The sequence below is a fragment of the Micrasema longulum genome, unplaced genomic scaffold (genome assembly GCF_059751315.1).
Source record: "Micrasema longulum isolate JH-2025_06_02 unplaced genomic scaffold, ASM5975131v1 h1tg001608l, whole genome shotgun sequence".
In the NCBI taxonomy this organism is placed as follows: Eukaryota; Metazoa; Arthropoda; class Insecta; order Trichoptera; family Brachycentridae; genus Micrasema; species Micrasema longulum.
In genome coordinates, this window is record NW_028278789.1 from 377,669 (window position 1) to 390,775 (window position 13,107).

Below are 13,107 nucleotides of genomic sequence, written 5' to 3' on the forward strand. Positions count from 1 at the left end.
AAATGTTAATGAATTTTTGCTCCTATAATAAATAGACAGTTATAATGTTTTTGTGTAACATAAGAAAGAGAAAATAAAATATTCTGTAAAAGGTAATATGTTTTTTTTATATAGTAGTTAAAAACAGAAATAAATAATATACTATTCCCTAATTAAAGGTATTCTCCATACCCGTTGTAATTTGTTAATTTTAATGACTCCCGAGGGGGTGAAATCCAGTCTTTTGTCTACAAACATTTGGACAAACTCAAATATTGTAATAAGACCAACTGGTCCAGGAAGAAGTTTAAAAATTGGAAAATTGTTTTCAGGCGTTGCCTAGTATGTGAAATAATTCAGTCAAATGAATCTCTTCACAACAATAAAGGTTTTAGCTCTTTAACTTCACTAAAATCAACAAATGGTTGCATTGAAGAAATATGGATGTTCAAACATAGGCAAAATGGTGAATGTTATACAGTTTGTAAAGTGGCCAGGTCAATGACAGGTCATAAGCCCTGTAAATGACTTCCATATTCCCTACTTTAAGGTATTCTCCATCCCTGTTGTAATTTGTTAATCTTAATATTAAAAAAAACATATAAATATTCCTTATTATTGAAGGGCAACAAAATATATCTTAGAAAAAAAGAGTTCATATCTTTAGTTTGAATCCAGGATAGTTTATTGTTAATAATTTAATCACAAAATATTATTTGTAGACCCGTTTGAATTTCACTCCTTAGGGAGTTATTTTTTTTGCACTACAGCAGGCTAGGAGGCCCAATTACAGTGATTATTTACAGCACAGAACACCCAGGCTTGAAAAAATCCCATTAATTTTTTGTGTCCTCACCGGGAATCGAACCTGGAACCTTCCGTGTGTGAGTCAAGTGTCTTAGCTCTTAGTCCTTACACCACGGAGGCAAATTAAAATTGAAATTTATTTCTACGGAGGTGAAATATTTTTGAGAAGGGGATAAGGAAGTTTAAGCATTTACATGCCTTATTTATTTATTTGTTAATATTTTTTTCTTACAAACTATAATTAATCAAACTGTAATTAATCAAACTATAATTAATCAAACTATAATTAATCACAAAAATAATGTGACCTCACTGGGGTTACCCGTGCCGAGGACACTTACCAATATACTTTTTTGAAATGTTTTTACATTTGAGAATAAACAAAGTAGACTTACTTAATAAACAGAGATAATTAACAAAATATTCAGACAGTTTTAAAAACCAGGTATTTATGTACATCTATATTATTTATATTTCAAAACGCACAATGAAAATAACAAAAATCTCACATAAGTTTTACACTTGTGGAGCAGTTGATTCCATATTGGTTTGGGCAAATGAGACAATCCATTTTACTTCTACTTAGTTCCACTATTCATTTTTTATAGCCTTTTCAAACATTTTCTCGTTACTAATTGTTTTTTGTTAATAGTGGAAGTAGGTTATAGATTTTAATTAAAATATATTCAAAATCCCTATGTCCGAAAGTGGTATTAGTTTGTATTCCCTGTCTTTGGCAGGTTTAATATATATATATATATATATATAGATGGATAATTTATATAGAGCCATTTTTGTGAAAATCACCTTAAGGGCACTGTACAATTAATAAATATCCCAGTATGTCTTGACGCTACAGAGCGCACGGACGGTTCTAGTTCCTCGTTTTCAATTAAGATAAATCAAAAATTATAACAGATAGGGGCTAGATTACAGAACGTCTTGCAGCTACAGAATGCATAGACAGTTAGAAATTTAGACCCCATTTACACATTTTAAAAATTGACAAATAAATTTAGTGTATTAATGATACTTAAAAAAAAAAAATGAATAATAAAAAGGAGTAAGATTACAACACGTCTTGCAGCTACTAAGCGCACAGACGATTGGAATTCTAGACCCCATTGACAAAATTTAGGAATTTAAAAGTTGATATATGAAAGCTAGATAACCAATCATCGTGCAGCTACAAAGCGCATGGACGAGTGGAATTCTAGCAAAGTTAAAATGATATCAATAAATTTGCAAAAAATAGAGCATAGTAGTAAGTTTGTCAAGTGTTCATGCCAAGAAGTAAGCAAAAAAAAAAACTAAATAAATGAAACACTGTTTCAACTCCATGGTTAACAAAGGGAGATGGATGTCCGAAGAGATGCTTTTGTAGACAGTAGGTAGATACCGTCGCCATGTGGCCCACTGGCTGCTTGATAATTTCTGGAAACGCACGTATGTAGTTACTGGGAGATTACGACTATTGTTCCAACGACTTGGTGTCCATTTTGGTCCGTATTAATTCGTTTTATGAGACGAAACATTCCTGTTCAATTCACTTTTATACACGAATATTACACAAACGCGTGTATGAGCGGTTTGATTTATCATTGTGTATGTTATTAGAAGGCAGATATTTGAAATATTATGTTTAAATTGCCACTTTACACACTGCGTAGCATTAACATAATTTTTATTCTTTTATTCAAACTTTGTTCGCACGTTGATATCATTTTGACCATAATTATGGAACTTTTCTGTTTTAAGTTACGCTAACAGCAGAAGAGATAAAAGTATCTAGGTATGTAGGTAAGTATACTAAATGCTGCTTATGCAAGTACATAATGTAAGCTCATTGTGGGTGTGAATTAACTCATATCTTAAAGGTGAAGTAAACTCTTTACATATAACATTAACCCTTTTCTTGGTAATGCAATGTATCCCATAAGATACGTTTGGTCTCATTTTTTCTCTTGAATTAAAGTTAACACTGCTTTACCATATTTTTCATTCTAAATTATCAGCCTCCGCGGTGTAGTGGTTAAGACGCTTGACACTCACACACAGAAGGTTCCTGGTGAGAACACAAACATTAAAATGTAATTTTTCTCAAGCCCGAGTGTTCCGTGATGTAATTCACCTCTGTAATTGGGCATCCTGGCCTGATGTGGTGCAAAAAAAAAATTCACGCACGGTAGGTTCCGAGTTCGATTTCCGATGAGAACACAAAAATTAAATTTCATTTTTCTCAAGCCTGGGTGTTCTGTGCTGTAATTCACCACGGCAATTGAGTCTCCTGATCTGTTGTGGTGGAAAGAAATGCAATTCATAATAAACTTTGATTTAAAAATGGATTAAGAATAATTAATTGTGTTTTCAAAATAAATATAGATATTGTGGAGAAATGTTTTCATATATAAATTTAAAAAAGAATTTATAAAATAATATGTCACTAGATAAATGCGACATGTTTGACATTAATAGTTCAGATTCGTGACCATGTTCCATAAAAATATAAACGGTTAGGAACAAAGTTGAAAATTAACACGAATCGTGACTTATTAGGGGCGTAGCTAGTACAATGAACGTTTTTGAGGGAATTCAAAAATATTTTTTATTTTACGTACTAATAAGTAGCATTTTTTTTTTCTTTTCTGGACAGTATTTCATAGACCATTATTACTTTAAAAATGTTATAAAAAAGTGATATCTCCCTATTCTGAAACCTTTTCAACCTTAAAATGAGTAAAAAAATGTGTTATCGTTTTGCCAAGATAAGGGTTAATAAAAACTAGCCGACTGATGCCTGGTAGAGAATTCGGCCCATCGGGCTTTATGTTATCGGTCCTCTGGGCCTCGTATTATCGGCCTTACAGGTCTCAGTTTTCAGGTCTTCGCGTTTGGGTTGATTTCAATCTCGGCCACCTAGAAGTATAGTCCCTTTGGGCATCGTTGAAAATGACCGGAAAAATTGAAATATTTGGGTAAATTATAAGAATGCTAATATTTCTTTACCATTAAAAAAAAAAAAGTTGACCAGTCTTACGCTTCGGGTACCAGTCCAGGGATTATGAAATATTCTCATTTGAAAACAGATTTTAAATAAATATTTCATATTAACCATGTCGGGAATCGAATCGAGACCTTTTGCATGGTAGGCAAATGTGCTGACCACTACACCACGAATCCGACAAATATTGAATTTTAACAGACGAAAATGACCCTGATTGAGCTTTGATACTACGATAGTAAGGATCAAATTCCTGTGCGCGATTATAAGGGACAGACCCAATCAATCAATTCTAGAGTATTTATATTATAGATTTAGTAAGAGAAATTAGGCAAAAAGCTCATTTTAGAATATTTTTTCTAACCATTTTGTCAGTTGGTTCACTCAGCGTTGCCAACCTCCATCAAGTGAAAATCGGTAGATTTCGGCAGATTCGTTACCAACCCGAGTGTCGTAGACGGCAGGGGGGAGGGAAGTGGCATCATGAAACTGATGATTGCCATCAATCATCAATTTCAGTTGTATTATCATCATTACAATTTTTTGGTGTTGTTGTGTGATTTTTAAATTACTCCACCTGTGACGTCACAAGTTCTCTTCGGTGGCTTGATTGATGAATTGGCTTCCCGGTAACCGGAAATCTATCATGACCCTGTCATAGGTTAATTTCAAAGAGCTAAAGACGAATTTTTTCAAGTATTTACTAAAAATATCGCCGTACAATTAAATGCTTTAATTTTGACCGCGTGAAAGAAACCATTTTTTAAATTAAATTTCCCGAAGAACTAAACATTCTCATTGTTTGTTGATAAAAAAAAACAAATAACATATACGTAATTATTTAGTGTTTACTTTATTCGCAGCTTTTAAAAAGAACTGGGAGTGCGGCTAGGAATAGCAAGCGGCACATTCAATAGTATGAAGGCTGTCTGGAGATTGAATATTTATTCAGTGAAAACCAAATGCCGCCTATTTAACACCTGCATAACACCCATTCTCCTCTATGGATGCGAATCGTGGCACCTCACTAGGGCCCAAAACAGAAAAATACCGAGTTTTAAGAATAGGCGTCTCAGAAGAATCTTGGTTGTGCGGTGGTTTGACTTTGTGCAGAATAAAGTAATACGTAAACAAACGCAGCAAACTCCGGTGACAACTGTCATCAAGCGGAGGCGATACGGTTGGCTGGGCCATTTACTGCGGATGCCTCCTGATGGCCTTAACCACGCTTGCCTACTTTACGAGGCATCAGGTTGTCGACGTTCTGGACGTCCACTGTGACTGTTCGTCGGCAGTTCATGTCAGAACTACGGGACGCGAACCTCACTTGGGAGGATGTTCAGAAGCTGACAGCCGACAGAGATTCCGGAAGGATCTTCGAGGACACCATATGCTTCAACTAGGGAGCGGACATGGAATGATGATGATGATTATTCGCATATTTCTCTTGGGCAACCAACAAAATAAAATAAAATAAATAAATAAAATAATTTCGTAAATCACAAAAATATAATCTCATTAAAAGGGATTAATTTTAGGAATACATTACAACTGAAGTTATGACAGTCGTATTTTGAGAGCTGTTTTGACTAACAATATGTTATTTTGTACACTACATACAAATTAAAATATCCGATTTGGAAAAAAAAGTATTTTACGGTCTCTTTATAATTAAAATGTTAAATTCAAAATGTTTCGCTAACAAAACAGCTCCACAGGTTTATTATTAAATAAACTGCTGTGGTTGATGGCCTTTATCTAAGGTAAGTATAATATCGTCGCTTCAGTTCGTTTTTGTCCAACAAACCATTCTTAACGGAATTGAGTTTAGTGTACAGGTGTTCTGAGAAAGCCTTTATTTATAAAATAAAAATGAATAAAACAAATAATTAAAATTGCTTAAGGTGTTTTTAAACGTTTTTTTTTTTAAATTGTGATCATTATTTATGCCTGTTTCGATTTTTTTATTTTATTTAAGCTCTGTTTCTACAGATTTGTGTTTTGGTCTTTTGGACGAAAACAAACTGAAGCGACGAAAATAAAAAATAAAAAGTAAAAAATAATCATGGTTTATTATCAAAAATAACAATATCTTCATCTACTACATACAAACTTGGGTAATATATTTCTCTAGATCATGTCTAGTCTGCCTAACTAGGTACAACCTGTTTTGAAGCAGATATTATGCAAAATAAACAATAAAATTGCTTACCTATTAGTCAATTTATTATACAGTTATCTAGACTATATATAAATATATTAGTTGAAGAAGGACTATCATTTATAAGAGTGTGTATTTTAACTAGTTCTAATAAATTCAGTCAAAACAATATTGTTTGTTAATTCTTTGTGAAAAATGCTAGCCACAAAATTAAGTAACAATGATTACCTATTCCGGAAATATTTTTTTAAGCTCGTTTTTTCAGAATAAAATATTGTTTTAACTGTTTAAGTCAATTACACCATGCAGTAAAAGCACCCCCTCCCCTTCCAAAAAATCGTTTTAAAGACCGAGGGTCATTTATCGGTTTCGTTCTACTAAAAAAACATATTTGTTTTGTTAAAAAATCAAGAAACTTAATTTTTTCAAATTTTGATTTCGTAATCCGCGATTTTAATTTAGCTCCACTGCTTTTATTGCCCTTTTCATCGTGAATTCAGCAAATTATTTGGAGGATTTAATTATGTCGGTTATTGCCATTTTTCCTGCAGACCAAAAATTACGATTTCTCGAACAGTATCAAAATCTGTTTAATTCACTCGGTCGAAACTGAGTACTTTTTCTTTTCGGAGCATGTGGACATCACCAGATGCTTCCAGGGCCGCGAATATGAACGGCTATCTTCAAAGGTATATACTGAAACGGTATAAACTTTGTTAGAAAATTCAGTGTCTTCGTCGGTAACCGGTAATTGAACATTATTAAATTATTTTTTTTAAACATAGTCTATTTTTCATACATTGAAGGGAGAACCTTAAGCCCACCATTCACCCGCAACTGTTATAGAGCCCCGGGGGACTCTATGTCAGCTGCGCATAGAAAAAAGTTATTATAAATATTCCTAAGGAATACAAACTCTATGTATATTAAGGAGGGGGAGGAGAATGTATGGACAAAGGCCAACACGTCGTCCCCACCCCTCAAGACCCCCTCAATGCCTCTGTTTTTTTATTAAATAAATATGTATTTACACAAACAATTAACATAAATAAACATATCCAAATATACATGGTTTATGCTATGTATATGTGCCGCATGTAATGTATATGTTTGTGTATTTTATATGTGCGTTCATGTGTGTGCGTGGATGGCTCGGAGTGTACATTCGGTATTTTTATTTATTTTAATTTATTACCTCCATGGAAAACGCAAATGTCAACAATTATCCTTTTTTCACTTAAAATTCTTATTTATTTTTTATTTTTTGTCACATTTAATGTTCATATCTTTTTAATTTATGAAAACTTAATTGGTCTTTTTATGTTAAAAATTGTTGTTTTTTGTACTTATTTTGTATGACTGTATGTTTTCTAAATAAAAAAATAAAAAATACAAAAACAATTTCTTAAAACTAGAGTAACACAACAAACATAACTTACACAACAAGCATATGTAAAAACACGGATATTTACAATGAGAGAACGGCTTTGAATAAAGAATAACTCCCTGGGTGGTCAGAGGCAGAGGATCCAAATACTACCCCCGTACGTGGAGGACAAAACAAAAGAACGCGTGCGTTCCGCTCGGAAGGAAGCACAGTCCCACAGAAAACTTATTTTTACTTTGTCGATAAAATTGAAGATACATTTTATCTTCCCATCATAATCGAAGCCCGGGAGACCGTATCGCTAGCCAGCATTCGTCAATACGTCAATCCCACGTTCCTTAGTTCCACCGAAAAAAGCCGAAAAATAATCTTCGTCAGCCTTTTAGGACGGCGCGGCGCCCGCAGGCATGAAAAAGTAGCAACTTGGGTTAAGGCTCTCCCGGGGTATCCGCAGCACGTGCATAAGTTAGGTCCTCAACCGCACCCTCAAGACGATCGTTATAGGAGACTTCTGCGTCCGATTTCGGACATCAGGGATAGCAATAAAATCCAACCACCTTATACCTAATACTTTTCACAAGCAGCTCTCTAAACTCGGGGTTATTTGGTATTTCATAAATCGCAATTTAAATTGAATTTAATTATACTACTCGCACTGCCCCTTCCACTGGGAGTTTGGAAAACTATATGGAGGTTCTTTGTCAGATATTGCCAGTCATCCTCATGACCATATTGCAAACACTAATAGTAGCAAAAAACGTATTTATATGTATCACAAAAACCCATGTCCATATATGTTCAATCAAAATTATAAAATTACAAAAGTCAACAGATGGAAGAGTTCAGGAAATGTGGATGTTTGAAAATAGGCATAATGGTGAATATTATACCGTGCGCAATGTGGTCAACGCAAACCAGCCAATGACAGGTCAAATGCCTTGTAAATGTCTAGACTTACACATTCTCTTCTTAATTTTTTTTTTATTTGAAATATTACATGAATAAATATACATTAACAAGATATTGTACTCCCAAGAGATCCTCCCATTTTTCGAGAATTCATTTTTGACGGTGCGTAAAAAGAAAACACTTTTGTGAGAATACATCGGTAGTCAGATGGCAGAAGAGACCATTTGTAATTTTCAAAAATGTTTAGGAAAGCTTAAATACGATTCAATTTCAAGACTTCAATCCTCAAACCAAAATATTTTAGTGTTGCTTTTCAAAAATGAATTACCATTTTAAATTACTGTGTTTTTTTTTTTTTTTTTTTTCGTGTGCATTTATTGAAATATTGATTAAAACTTTTCAAAAATTAAAAAACAGAAAAAATGCAGATGGTCCCTTCTGCCATCTGACTACCGACATAATATCAGTTAATACAATCCAAAACATAAAACACTGTATTATACACTATTTATATAACTTATATTAATATATATTACTATCAAAAAGATTTGAGTAATTTTTTGAGATTTGCTATTCGACTTTTTAATTTTAGTTAATTGGGAAGTTCTTTCCTGAAACTACGGTTTTCACTTTTCGTTGCAATAAATTTCATATGAGGGTTTTTTAAATTAGGAAATATAACTGAAATTATATAGAATTATATTTATTTAATTATTATGAATGTATTATTATTTTATTTTTTTTCTTCACATATCCTATTTTTTTTTCTCATGTACTCGCATATTCAAAATTATATAAACTCTTTTAAATAAACAACGACAACAATGTAAGTCACTCTCTAAGCCCAAGAGTTAGTCTCCTTTTTTTGGAGAGTTACAGTGATAACATTTACTAGATGTATAAAAGGAGATCTGTATAGAATTTTAAAAAAACATTAACCTTTTATGAAATTTATAAATAATTTTAATTAAGTATAAAAAATAATACTATGCATACATCCAGCTAAAGATATTTCAGAAATTGAAAAGTAAAACCCCGTAAAAAACGATTTTAATGGGTTATCTCGAAATTTTGTATGTTGATCATGTTCCAAAATATACCATTAAATTATTGTCCTTGTTTGTTTTGCTACATAGTTTTATGTTATTTTTGTTCAGTTTCTTGTACATATGTTTCTTAATATCACTACTGTAATTGAACGTCGTTATGCAGAAAGCAGCTAGCCATAGAAAAGTGAAACTGAGATAATAGCATTTTTGTGAAAAAACTGAATAATCAAGTCTACACAACAGTTGGAATGTTTTTGACTTTAACAAATGATAAACAATGAAAACATTAGTTTTTTTTTTATATGACAAACAAGAATCTTATTATGTATTTGACCAGTTTCAATGATTTTTAAAGAACCATAAGATTTTCATAATGCTGTGGGTGTTTTTGGCAAATTGAAAAATGCTGTTTTTGTAATCGACACCATTTTTAGAAGGTGATTAATACCGTTTTTTGTATAAAAGCGGTCTGGCTGTTTTTAGCAGAACATAGAGTTGACCTTACTGCACCTGATAACATAAATATCGATTTTTTTTTAATTTTTGGACTGGCTGCTTTTTGCAAAACAACGTTCAATTAGCTTAGGCCGTATGTATAATAAGTAAATATGTATATGACAACAGAGTAAGTTAAATTTTGAGAAGCTGCGATGGACAAATGAGATTCCTTTTTTTTTTTTGGGCAATGGATAATGAAAGAAATAAACCTGTCGTATGGATTTAACGGGACTTAAATCCAAACGACAGGAAGAAATTATGTACCGTATTATCAGCGCTATGATTTTTTAAAGTTTTGTGTTCATGAAATTACTGCGCGTGTGACGTCTCAAGTTCTCTTCCGCTTCTTCTTGGTCCGTTCTACCGATTAGTCCGTTGACTTTGAAAAACTTTCAAAATTCTTCTCAAACATAACGATAATACACGCTTCACGTGTAATAATGGTTTGGTAGTACCAAAAGTATGGTAATAAAACTCTCAAATATTTAGTATCAAGCATTTTTTTATTTCTTGCCAAAAGAACTCAATCTTTACACACAATGTAACAAGAGCAACATAAGAAAGCGGCCACTCGATCAAAAGTTTATATATAAATTAAGGTATTATTATATTAAGGTATTCTCCATCCCTGTTGTAATTTGTTAATCTTAATGACTCCCGAGGGGGTGAAATCCAATCTTTTGTCTACGAACATTTGGACAAACTCAAATATTGTAATGAAACCAACTGGTGAAAAAATTCAGTCAGATGAATCTCTTCACAACAATAAAGGTTTCAGCTCTATAAATTCACTAAAATCAACAAATGGAAGAATTGAAGAAATATGGATGTTCAAACATAGGCGAAACGGTGAATGTTACACAGTGTGTAAAGTGGCCACTTAAACCAGCCAATGACAGGTCATAAGCCCTGTAAATGCCTAGACTTCCATATTCCCTTATTTTTTATTATTTATTTTATTTAGTTCTATGATTAACATAGTCTAATATATATTTACAACACAATATTTACATCTATACTTATTCTAACATTATTTATCACTATGATACACTTAATATCCTAATTTATAATATTAACTGTTTCATATGTACATTTTCATTAATTATATTCACTATTTACACTATATACTACCTAATATTTTTCACATATATACTTTTTACATTTAATTTTAAATATATTTACCTTTATTTCATTTTTTATGCTTTCTGGCATTTCTTCAAATAGTTGTATTCCCTTGTACATAACGCAGTTCTGGGACATTGCTTTTGATTTCTTTTCCCGTCTTATATTTTGAGATCCTCTAAGATCCTCTGTTTAAGGTATTTTCCATCTCTGTTGTAATTTGTTAATATAAATAGCTTATGTGTAAATATTTAAATTTTTCATGTTTAAAAAAAAAAAAAAAAATGTATATACATGTATATTCTGTTCTTTCTGGCTGTTAATTATATCTGTCAATTTATTGTTTTTATAAATGTAGATAATATTGTATAAGATAGTATAAATATAAATCTCCACCAACAAGCTACAGAAAGTGACTTGGTGGGATTTAAGTTCTTAGATTTAATTTTTAAATGAAAAACTGTAAAAATGTGAACAAAATAAATAAATTTAAAAAAATATATATATATTTCGTAAACTAGAAACCTTTACAACTCTCTAATCATTGGTTGATTAATATGAACTAGTGGCGTCGTTAATAGTAGTACTTTTTGTACAATTATTTTTTATTATTTTTTTCGTACATTTCTAAGAAACTTTGGCGTACAATTTAATGCTCTAATTTTTATCGCGAGTGAGAAAACATTGTTTGTATCCAATTTACCGTAGGGCTGAAGTTCCTCATTGATTAAAATGTGTTATAAGAGATAGAGACTATTGATAAAATCGTTCGAAATTTCGAACAGAAAAGCATTTGGTTATATTTTTTGAAAAAATTGTTATACATGAAAAAAAAACCACAAAATCCCAAAATGTATTGACTTTTATTTACCGTATATTTATAATGGTTTTTATATAAATGTAAATAATTAACTATTCGTTATTTTATATATTTAATTCATAATATATCTTAAAGGGTTCAAAACGCATGCCTCCATCGTTTTCAGAGCTACCTATATAAGGAGAATTATACAAATTAGTCGCGCGTACTGCTGTACCCTCGATACAAGACTTCAGTTATTACTTACCGACCGTTCTACACTATTCACCGCTTTCTTCAACTTCGAGTTTCCAACCAACAGGCAACACAAGTACGTTTGCTTTTTCTCAGTTCAGTCCAGTTCAGTGAAGAAAATATAGGCAAAACATTCACACTGAGTGTTTGCATAAATACATACAAAAGTAACATTCCTTCCATGCGTTCTTTTGCTAACGTTAAAAATAATGTCCATCCTCAATTTTTCGGTTTATTATGGGAATAAAACAGGCTCGATGATATCACAAATTTGTGGATTCAAGTATGACTCTTCCTTTATTTATTTAATATTTCTATCAATAGTTTTCACTACAAAACTTGAAATTTTTCCGTTTATATAACCGAGTTGTGGTCCCGCAGTAATGCCACGGATCAGAGGTCCTAGGTTCGAATCCTACTCTACGCCAACTTATTTCTCTAGCGCGGTTATATAAAACTATTTTTAAAATATCCTCAAAATGACAATACTACGGCAAAACATAAGTCCGATAAAAAATATTCAAATTCAAATATATTTTTATTTTCGGTCCTGGCACCTGAAGAGTGAGGGTTTTCTGATGACATTCTTACTCCCTGTATATTATGGATGTTTGTTTTGATGAGAACCATCGCCATCTTACGATACGATGCGATTGACCTAGCATCTCTAATCTCTTTTGATTAGGGAATATGAAAGATTACGTATTTACACGGTTTATGACCTTGGTTTATGTCATTGGCTAGTTTAACTGTTAATTTAACAGTTTTTCGGTAGTAAGATAACGAATCAAGGAATTTTCTCAACCTGTCTTAGTAATCTTGGATAGATGTGCTATCGAATGTAAACTGCCATTTTTATGTCGCAGGAATAGTTTTCGTTTAATAAAAATTAAACTTAAAGTTAAATGTTCCAAACCCCTACCCCTCCCCGACAAAACAAAATTGCGATAAAAACGTATTTGACCAACGAAGCGAAACGCACCAGTCGGGGACAAGCAAAGCGGCTGGGTAGGAGGGGGGTAGGGGTTTGTGGAGGGCTGCTCGTCCGAGGAATTAAGGATTTACTACATTTTGAGATTATTTTTTTTCCTTTTATATAAAATGACTTTGAAAAAAAAAATATTAGGATTTTTTTCAAAG